Genomic DNA, 11,835 nt, shown 5'->3' with positions numbered 1-11,835 from the left:
CGGCCATTTTACCCTGTGGTATATCATGAGGATTTGGCTTGCCCTACCATTTGTGGCTTGATTTGTGCACATTTTTCTTGGAATATATCTATTTATATATGTGATTTTATAATTTTTTAAATGTTTGTCACTATTGCTATGTAATAAATAAAAATTGATTTTTATACTATAATCATTCCCTATCACGTTCTCATTGGTTCGGGATTTTCATGTTGAGAGCTTTGTTCACGCCTTGAAGATGGGAGACTCAGTGGCTGTGAACTTTGAAAGGTTACCTGAGTTCATGCCACCAGGTCTCACAATAGCTTCAGAGCCAGACTGTTGAATGCCATGGTGCCAAGTGCTGGACTCGTGGGCATTCATCAATCCAGCACTGGCACTTGCTATGCAAGAAAAACTAATGATATGAAGTGACATTACTGTTCTTGCCAATAAATATAAAAAAATATAAAAAAAAGACATGGGTCACCATAATTTTCATATGCAGCAGAGGAAAAGCCGATGGCTGAGGGATGATGTTAATAATCTGGGAAGGAGGTATCAGCTCACAGCTGTTTGGTTAGCCTTTACTGGTTATTTTATGAGGGGATCCCTAGAAAACTATCACTCCCCCATAATTTCAAACCAGCAAAGGCTAAATAGACAGCTGTGGACTGATATTAATAGCCAGGGAAGGGGCTAGTGAAAATGCCCCTCCACCCTGGCTAAGAATATCAGCCCTCAGCTGCCCCAGAAATGGCGCATAAATAAGATGCACCAAATCTGGCACTTAGGCTTGCTCTTCCCATTTGCCCTGTGGTGGTGGAAAGTGGGGTAATAAGTTGTGGGGTTGACATCATCTTTGTATTGTCAGGTGACATGAAGCCCAGGGGTTAGCAATGGAGAGGTGTCTAAAAAACGCCCCTATTACTAACCCCATAGTAAGTTTGGAAATAAACACACATCATGAATAAAATCCATTTATTTGAAATAAAAATCCAGACCCTGTTTTACACGTTTATTTAAATACTAGATGGTGGCCCGATTCTAACGCATCGGGTATTCTAGAATATGTATGTATATAGCAGCTACATAGTATATAGCACAGGCCACGACATATTCTTGAATACCCGATGCGTTAATACTGGCCACGCAGTATATAACAGTGGCCACGCAGTATATAACACAGACCAAACAGTATATAACATTGCCCACATAGTATATAACACTGGCCATGTAGTATATAGCAGCCATGCAGTATATAATGCAGCCCACACAGTATATAACACTGCCCACGTAGTATATAGCAGCCATGTAGTATATAACGCAGCCCACAAAGTGTATAACACTGCCCACGTAGTATATAGCAGCCATGTAGTATATAACGCAGCCCACGCAGTATATAACATTGCCGACATAGTATATAACACTGCCCACGTAGTACATAGCAGCCATGTAGTATATAATGCAGCCCACGCAATATGTAACACAGCCCACGTAGTATATAGCAATGTGGGCACTATATGCGTGGTTAAAAAAGACTTAAAATAAAAAATAAACATATACTCACCCTCCGAAGGCCCCTTGTAGTCCTGGCGCCTGTGTGCGGTGCACGTGGCAGCTTCCAGTCCCAGGGTTGGTATGAGCGCAGGACCTGTGATGACGTCGCGGTCACATGACTGTGACGTCATGGCAGGTCCTTCTCGCATAGCATCCTTGGCATCGGAACCTGCCGCTTGCACTGCCGAGGAAAGGGCGACACGTCGGAGGGTGAGAATAACCTTTTTTTTATTATTATTATTTGTAACATTAGATCTTTTTACTATTGATGCTGCATACACAGCATCAATAGTAAAAAGTTGGTCACACAGGGTTAATAGCTGCGTTAATGGAGTGCGTTACACCGTGGCATAACGCGGTCCATTAACGCTGCCATTAACCCTGTGTGAGGGCTGACTGGAGGGAAGTATGGAGCAGGCACTGACTGCGGGGAGGAAGGAGCAGCCATTTTGCCGCCGGACTGTGCCTGTCGCTGATTGGTCGTGGGCGTTTTGCCACGACCAATCAGCGACTTGGATTTCCATGACAGACAGAGGCCACGACCAATGAATATCCGTGACAGACAGACAGACAGACGGAAGTGACCCTTAGACAATTATATAGTAGATTAAAAACAAAGTTCTACTCACATTACACCTATTCCATTCATACCCAATGAGTTTCAGACACATGTTTGAACTGGAAATCACATAAATAAATAAAATGCCCATGTTTCTCCGACTGAGTGGATAGCTCCATGGTAAGTGTACTGGCCTCTAGGCAAACAATTTTGGGTTCAAGTCCCAGTAACCGACAGTGGACTTTTTTTTATTAGTCAGATATTAATGTAAGATGTCAGAGTCAGACTCAGATGTCAAAGTCATATGTCAATCAGTGTCAGAGTCAATTGTAAAAGTCAGTTCTCAGACAAGGTATTTAGCCTCAAACTGACATTATTCTGATGCTTGAAATTTGATATCTGATCATGTCCTAAAATGGACACTGTACTTTTGCTTATCATTGCAGCCTGTGTATCTCATTGCTAATCTCTTAACTTCTATTCTCTTGAAAAAAAAACAAACAATGAAATTACTTATGTATGAAAGCATGGGGTCCTTTCCCCAATATGCTGAGTGAGGGATGGAAAATCTGCAAAAACGATCATAGCAGTGCTTGAGATTCATGCAGTGTGACATCATCCCCGTTCCCACAGGAACCTGTGCCGCTGAACTGGCTGCACATGCAGTATGTCCAGCCCTGGTGCTTGTAGATTTGCAAGGTTAATGTTAGGAGTCGAGTTCCTGCTGCTGCACAAGGGAATCTCAAACCATGTCCGCTGCGGTCTCCCATTCTCCTCCAGCCACAGTGGAGCCTGCTCAGTAGAGACGTCGGTCCCAGCATCTGGCTCAAGCTGATACTGTGCGCTTGGTTACTGCTGCCTTTCCAGGCTCTGCCTTTGTAACCAGTACTGATCAGCAGCGAGCAGGCGTTTCAGGGACTAAGTCCTGCTTTTCCCATACTGAGCATGCCCACAGGACGACCTCCCATTGGAGGTCGGGAGTCACACGCTCAGGTCCTGTAGCAGCTCCTATTTGAACACTAGGAAGGTCCTTGAGTGCAATAGCTATAAAAGGTTTGCATGGCCGCATGGCCATGCGCTAGTATAAATGTATTATCGTGTGTGTGTGGATGTGTGCTTGTTCTGCTGATTGCTCCTTAATCATTCCCATTCCTTGTGTTGTTGAATGTTTGTGAATGTTGGAGCTACCAGCGCCTGACAGTGCTATCCTACACCAGAGCACGATCTGTACTGCGTCAAACCAGCAGTGTCCGCCTGCACGGCACTGCACGCACTCTGTGCTGTAATCTTAACTTATCCTGACTACTGGTCAGTGTAGGGTGGGAACTCCCGCCTGATCTCTGCATCTGACTCGGGGCATCCTCAGGCGCGGGCTCAAAAGCCACCGAGGGTCAGAGCGGGATCAATCTCCAGCATAGTGGGGGTGAGTCTCAGGGATCCCACTAGCGTTCGTCTGCTGCATCCTGTGTTTGCTAACAGGGCACAGCGTTTCATTTGTTTCACTGCAACTCTGTGAACCAACAGAGTTCGCTTTAGTTCTTACCGGGTGTCTGAACCCGAGTTTACTCCGGCGTAGTGCCACCATATAGTGCCGCCATTACTTAGAAGCAGGTCCCATCTCTGCACGGTGGATCCCAGGCTGCGAACGCACCTTTACCATCTTTAATCTTTTCGGTGCGTTCCGCCAGCCGTAACAGTTAGTTAACTTACATATACAGTGGCTTGAGAAAGTAATCACCCCTTGGCATTTTCCATGTTTTGCTACCTTCCAACCTGGAATTTCACTGTTTTTTTAATGGTTTTCATCAGTTCATGTAAGGAACATGCCTACAACTATGAACATTTGGTTTTCATCTTATTGTGCAGCAAACAACAAATAGGACACAATAACTGAAAACTTCAGTGTGCATATCTATTCACCCCCTAAAGTCATTACTTTATGGCAATTACAGCTGCAAGTCACTTTGTATAAGTTTCCATGAACTTTTCACATATTGCCACTGGGAATTTTGCCCATTCTTTAAGGCAAAAATGCTCCAGCTCCATCAAGTTAGATCCTCTGGTGAACAGCAATGTTCAAATATGATGACAGATTCTTAACTGGATTAAGATCAGGGCTTTGACTAGGACACTCCAAAACTTTTACAGTACATGAATGCAGCACCAAACCCACAGTCAGTACATGAATGCTGCAGCACAACCACCATCAACACATTAATGCAGCTCCAGATCCACCATCCATACATGAATGTAGCACCAGAACCACTGACAATACGTGAATGCAGCGCCAGAACCACCTTCAGTACATGAATCTAGCACCAGAACCATCCTCAGAACTTGAATACAGGGCCAGAAACGCCATCAGTAAATGAATGCATTGCCTTAACAACCATCAGTATATCTAGACAGCACAAAGCTTAGTACATAATATATCCCCTCACAGCCCCACTCCATATTATAACTTCTCACAGCCCCTGTCCATAATAGACCACCTCACAGCCCCGCTCTATAATATACCCTCTCCCAGCCCCTCTCCATTATAGAGCTCCTCACAGCCCCTCTCCATTATCCCAAAAGCATTAAGCTACTTACTGGTAGCGGCATTTTTCGGAGGCCCATGACAGCACACGAGAGAGGGGATCCGCCCTTAAGGAACAGGAAACCTACAGATACAAAAGGGCGGCACCTCTCCCCATGCATCAGTTGTATTTCAGAGCCTGAGAGGACTGCCGCGGTTAGTGGTACACAAATATACATTATATACATTTTGAAACAAAATAACCCATTATTGTAATAAGACACCATACGTGAGATTTACATATTACGCTATATACATATCAGGAAGTGCTACCCCCACGTGATTAGGGAGGGAACTAAGGGTGCTGTCATGGGCCTCCGAAAAATTCCGCTACCAGTAAGTAGCTTAATGCTTTATTCGGACTCCCATGATAGCACACGAGAGATTTACAGAAATGTAAGCTACCTTAGGGAGGGACTATAGATTGAAGCACCCTTAACCCAAAGGAAAGATCAGAGGAGGACCCCAAATCCAACCGATAGTGTTTAAAGAAAGTGGAAGGGGATGACCATGTGGCCGCCTTACATATCTGCTCCACTGACACTCCAGATCTTTCCGCCCAGGATGACGCCATGGCCCGGGTGGAATGTGCCTTTAGATCCTGCGGAGCTGGCCCCCCACCTGCTGTATAAGCTAGAGAGATAGTTTCCCTAATCCATTTAGCCAGTAAATATTTTGATACTCTAAACCCTTTCCTTGGACCTTGGAAGGAAAGAAGCAGTGCCCCATCTTTCTTCCAATTATCAGTAGCTGAAATATACTGAAGAAGAGATCTCCTGACGTCTAACGTATGAAGCTCCTGCTCTTTAGGATTAGAGGGATTAGGAATAAAGGACGGCAAAACTATCTCCTGTGATCTATGGAAACGTGTCGCCACCTTTGGTAGATATGCTGGGTCTGGTCTAAGGACTACTCTGTCTGACAAGATTTCAGTGTATGGAGGAGCTCTGGAAAGCGCCTGTATATCCCCTATCCTGCGAGCTGAGGTTATGGCAATCAGGAAGGCTGTTTTGAGTGTCAACATTTTGATCGAGGCCTCCTGCAGAGGTTCAAAGGGGGGTTTAGTGAGAGAGGACAGAACTAAATTTAAATCCCATGGAACTGTTCTGTCTTTATGCAGTGGTGTAGATCTACTAACTGCCTTCATAAACCTCGCTATCCACTAGTTATTAGCTATATTACAGGAAAACAGGGCATCCAAAGCTGAGACCTGTACTCTAAGGGTACTAGGAGAGAGTTTTAACTCGAACCCCTTTTGTAGGAACTCTAAGATTTGTTGTATTGGCACCCCGTCTTGGATATTAAATTTTGAACAAGTCAAGAACTTTCTCCAAGTCCTAGAGTAGATTCTCGTAGTTATTTGCTTTCTACTCTTTAGGAGTGTCTCTACTAAGTTTGGAGAGAAGCCTTTCCCCACTAATAGTGACCGTTCAAACTCCATGCCGTTAAATGGAGCGCCGCCACTTGTGGATGGGAGATCGGTCCCTGAGAAAGCAAGTTCGGGATCTCTGGCAGTACCCAGGGGACCGCTACGGACATTGTCTTGAGCCAGGCAAACCAGGTTCTTCTGGGCCAAAAGGGGGCGATAAGGATGACTTTCGCTCGATCCTCCCTGATTTTCCTCACCACCAGAGGTATCAGGTTCAGTGGTGGGAAAGCATAGGCCAGTGGAAAATCCCATTTTATCAGAAACGCGTCCACCGCCAGGGGATTCTCCCTGGGATTTAGGGAGCAAAAGAGTTTTACTTTTCTGTTGTTTCTGGTGGCGAATAGATCCACCACTGGTTGACCCCATCTGCGGACGATAAGTTTGAAAATGTCCTCGTTGAGAGACCATTCTCCCTGTTTTAACACATTTCGGCTGAGGAAATCTGCTGCCACATTTTCTTTTCCTTTGATGTGAAGAGCTGTCAAAGATAGAAAATTGAGCTCTGCCACCTGGAACAACCGACCCGTGATCTGCATTAAAGTTTCGGAACGAGTTCCCCCTTGCCGGTTTATGTAAGCGACCGCCACTCTGTTGTCCGACAGAATTCTGACGTGCTGGCCCTGCAGATATACGAGGAATTTTTTAACAGCCAATTCAACCGCCAACAACTCCCTTTGGTTTGATGAGAATGTTGTGAAGGGTTCCCACTGTCCCTGGACCACCATGTCCCCCATATAGGCTCCCCACCCTGAAGAGCTGGCATCTGTGGTTATCACGTGGGTGACATCTACCATCCAGGGAACCCCTGCTGATAGATTCCGTTTATCTAGCCACCACCTAAGGGAATTCAATGTTATCGGCCCCAACGTCAATTTTCCATTCAATGCGCCTCCTAAGGCTCTGTCATGGAACAGGACTTCTTTTTGTAGGGACCTGGTGTGGAACTGAGCCCACTTAACTGCTGGAATGCAAGATGTGAGTGACCCAAGTAGAGACATTGCTTGCCTAAGTGTCATGGAAGGTGTATTGATTGCTCTTAATACAAAACTCTGAATTTGGTCTATTTTCTCTATAGGGAGGAGACACTGCTGTGTCACTCAATTCAACATTAACCCTAGGAATTTTTGAACATTTAGGGGCTGTAATTTCGATTTTTCAAAGTTTATGATCCAACCCAACCGTTCTAGTTTGGTTCTAGCAATCTCCCATTGTGACAGACAATGATCTACCGAGTTACCTACAATGAGGAAATCGTCTAAGTAGGGGACTATAAGGATATTTGACTCTCTTAAATGCGCCATGACTTCCGCAATTATTTTAGTAAACACCCTAGGTGCCGAGGTGATCCCAAAGGGGAGCGCTCTGAATTGAAAATGTTGAATCCTACCCCCCATTAGTATCGCTACCCTCAGGTATCGTTGGAAATCAGCATGAATGGGTAGATGATAGTAGGCATCTTTCAAATCCACTACTACCATGAAACAGTTGTTGAAAAGCATCTTTATTGCCGAATTAATGGACTCCATTTTGAAAGTATGTTTCACCAAAAACTTATTGAGACCCTTAAGATTTATAATGGTCCTGTAAGATTTATCAGGCTTCTGGATTAGGAACAGGGGAGAGTAAAACCCTTTCCCTGCCTGAGAATACGGCACTTCTACCAAAACATTTTTGGAGCAAAGAGTCCTCACTTCTTCTTCTAGGGTGAATTGTTCAGTGGGAGATGAGCGCCAGGGTGTTAAACTAAATTTGTCCTGTGGAATATGAACAAATTCCAGCTTGAGACCATGGGAAACAGTGTCTTTTATCCAAACGCTGTTTGTAATTTTCGACCACTCTGCCGAGAATTGCAATAGTCTCCCTCCCACTGGAATTGCCAGTCATTGGTCTTGTTTTTTGTTTTCCGTTTGGTTACGGCGAAACATGAGACCTGTACCTCGTTTTCGCCTATCCTCCCATCTGGGACGATCTCTCCCTGGTGAAAAGGTGCGCTTTCCTCCCCGGTTGAACCTTCTTTTGTTGAAGGGACGACGGTATGGATTGAACAGGTTGGGAAACTTTTTCTTATCATCTCCTGCTTTCTCCAGGAGTTCATCCAGGGTAGGCCCAAACAAATACTAGCCTTTACAAGGGATAGCGCAGAGCTTTGTTTTTGCCTGCATATCCCCCGGCCAGCATTTCAGCCATAGGGCTCTCCTTGCAGCATTAGAAAGTCCTGCTGCTCTAGCTGCCAATTTTACGGAGTCAATTGAGGCGTCCGATAAAAAAGCCGCCCCCTCCTGGATTACAGGTAATGCTGCGAGTATGGACTCTCTAGAGGCCCCTTGTTTTAATTGGGTCTCTAACTGGTCGAGCCAGACCATCATTGACCTTGCCGTGCAGGTTGAAGCTACCGCAGGTCTTAAGGAGCCAGCTGCCATTTCCCAGGTCCCCTTTAGGAAGGTATCTACTTTCCTATCCAGGGGGTCTTTAAGCGTTCCCATATCCTCAAATGGGAGAGAAGATCGTTTCGCAACCTTGGCAATTGCTGCATCCAGCTTTGGTGCTTTCTCCCAGTTACCTACTGCTGGGTCATCAAAAGGGTACCGACGTTTTTGCGCAGGTGGTAAGGAGCCTTTTCTCTCCGGTTTTCTCCACTCCCTATTAATAAGATCCTGTATTTTCTCATTTAAAGGAAACACTCTGCGCTTTTTCTGCTCCAAATCCACTGAACATCATTTGTTCTTTGGATAGTTGAGGCTTGGGTTCCGATATACCCATTGTGCCTCTGACCGCCTTTACCAATTTGTCTATTCTTTCTATGGGTAGGCAAAACCGAGCAGCGTCTTCTTCCGAAGAGGAGGATGATGCTGCTGAATCGTCCGATTCTTCAGACTTGTCCTTTTCCACAGATGAATCAGATGCCCACTCAGTTCTCTGCCTAGAACCTCCTGACTGTGAAAGGTTTTTAAAGGACTCCTTAACCTCCATTCTAATCATCTCTTTGAGACTGGCCATAATAGAGGAGGATTCTTCGGCTACCTACGGGGATAAGTAAGGTAGACTAGAGTGTAAATCTACATGCTATACCCCCTCCCCTCCTTCCAGAACCTCACCGTCTGCTGGATACAGGGGTCACATAGTTTTTTAGGGTGTGAGTCAGGCAAGGGAACCCCGCAGATGGCACATTCCCTATGCTTCGCCTTACTGACGTTTTTCCTTCCCTGCATAAGACATATGAGGGGAGACTAGTCACTAAGTGAACTTTCTCGAAGATCACTTACCAGTGGCTGTTCACACCCAGAAATACCGAAGCACGAGGGGGATCCTTTTTGGCTGATCCTCCAGACCCCTGTCTGGAGGAGCTTCTGCGGCCCGAACCATCGCTCCTCTTTTCATGTTCCTTCTCCTTGGGTTTCTGGGATGCTTGTTCCAGCAGCACCACCTGCTGATCCTGATCCGAATCCATTTTTAGTAAATTGGAGCCAGAACCCGGGAACATGCCGCTGGAGCCGCCTTATAAAGCCCCTCCTTCGGTCAGCGCACCTTGCCCAGCTTGCTCGTTTAATTTTCCCGCCCTCCCGCAGCTGTGGGGGATCAATCGTCGCTCAGGAGGGATTGCGGCATGATCTCCGGTGGGCGCCGCCATCTTGGAGCCCCTGCGCATGCGCAGGAGCTCACCGACCCGGAAGTCGTCGCCGGCTCCGCCCCCCGACGTCACCACAGCTTACAGCGCTCCTATCAGCGCTGCAGCCATCGTGGAACGCCGAGGCCGGCCAGCTACGCTCCGATCGGCGCCCCCTAGACGCTGCCGCGCCCCCCCTGCACAGAGAGACCCACAGCACACGGGAAGAGAGACTTACCATATGCTGGCCCCGGAGACCGGACACCCCCTGACGACCGCTCCACGCTGTCTAGTCACCGCCGTGCCGCCCTGCCAGGGCCACCGTGACTACTTCAGGTACCCGCACCGGCCGAAGTGGGAGACCCCCTCGCCACCAGAATCGGTCCGGCCAGCCTGGACTCCTGTAGATTCTATAGGCATCCAGTCCCTTCAGGAACAGGAAACCAACTAATGCATGGGGAGAGGTGCCGCCCTTTTGTATCTGTAGGTTTCCTGTTCCTTAAGGGCGGATCCCCTCTCTCGTGTGCTGTCATGGGAGTCCGAATAAATGACCCTTTCTACATGTACCCCACAATGCCTCTCTGCATATTGTCCCCACTGCCTCCCACTATAATATGCACCTTTTCACAATCTTCCAATTACCCCATAATGCCCTCCATTGCCTCATAATATGCCTTGGCAGTAAACCCAACTCATATCTCTGCCACCCACTCATCTAAAATGAAAGCACATTTTATCCTCAGCTCTTCCATTAAGCGCTTACGAGCACCAGCCTTCCACTCTGCTGACCTCATCACACTGTTGCACATCGGGGCCGGGGCTGACGCACACTCCTCTGCTCCAGTGCCGATGCTACAGTGTTCAAATTCCTCTGCCCCAGTCCCGGCGCCACAGTGTTCAAATGTATTTACATCTGACAGACACAAATACAGTTCAATATAGAAAGGGAAAGGCTTTTCCCGGACAAGTGCCCGGGGTCGCAGTAAACCCTTTGGCGGACCGCAGAAAACCCTTTGCCGGGCTGTATGCCTACCGTGGGCCTTCTGTTGTGCAGGCCTGCTCTATGTCAACAAGACATCATTAAGGCTGGCGTGTACAATAACAGTATTCTTGAATTGGATTCATAATGGCAGGTGGATTGGTGACCAAAGTCACATTAGTGCTATAAGGGTCATGTCTATTGGAGGATGCTAGCACAAACGTTCTATTGACATCCAGAAACATGGCCTAAACAATGCTGCTAATAAGACCGGAGTCACGCTACTGTTGAATATGGACGAATTCTATTCATCTATGGCACAGCTCACATCACCGTATATTTTCTCGGCCATTTTCGTCCATTTTCAGTGTGCAAGTGAAATCGCAGCATGCTGCGATTGTCACTGACACTCGGCCGAGACTCGGCTCACTCGTAGCCAAATAAGCCTATGGGTGCGAGTGAAACAACGATATCATCCGAGTGACGTGCTTTATACGCTGACCCCAGCAATGGAGGAGATAGAGAAATTCATTTATCTGCCTCCTCCGCAGCTGTGCTCCGATCCGCACTGTGCGAGATGCAGGGTCATTAGCATATCGCATCCGATGCTGTTGCATTGGATGCCATACGCTAGTGTGACGCCGGCCTAAAAGCATAGCTACAGCTGGTCTCTGCTTTCTCATGAATACTCCAAACCTTGTATACAGTAGCAGATACTAAAGTTCTATTACACAAAATAATAACGAATTACATTAAAGAGGTCAAACAAGTATTAATATTTATTAATTGGACTAAAAATGCAATATTTACGGACAGCCACCATATCATATATATCTAGCATCATTTTTCCATTATATTGTGCCAGTAAGATTTACAAAGAAATCAGATTTATGTCCTACAAAACTACAATGCTATTAGGAAATATCAATGATCCACACACACATCATTCTCCCCTTTGAAATCACGTAAATCAAGATTAAACAGATTTCACATGTCTCCTGCTGTGCTCCTGGCCAGAAAGTCGACTTATAATAATCATTCAAGTCATAAATATTTCTATAAGTGGAACCTGGGGTTTTTTGATCAGTCGGAGAAATCTCTCCACGCTTCATTTATTATGTTAATAATGTTTGCCTCCTCTTCTTAA

This window comes from Ranitomeya imitator, chromosome 1, assembly GCF_032444005.1.
Source record: "Ranitomeya imitator isolate aRanImi1 chromosome 1, aRanImi1.pri, whole genome shotgun sequence".
In the NCBI taxonomy this organism is placed as follows: Eukaryota; Metazoa; Chordata; class Amphibia; order Anura; family Dendrobatidae; genus Ranitomeya; species Ranitomeya imitator.
This window is presented reverse-complemented; position numbering follows the sequence as displayed.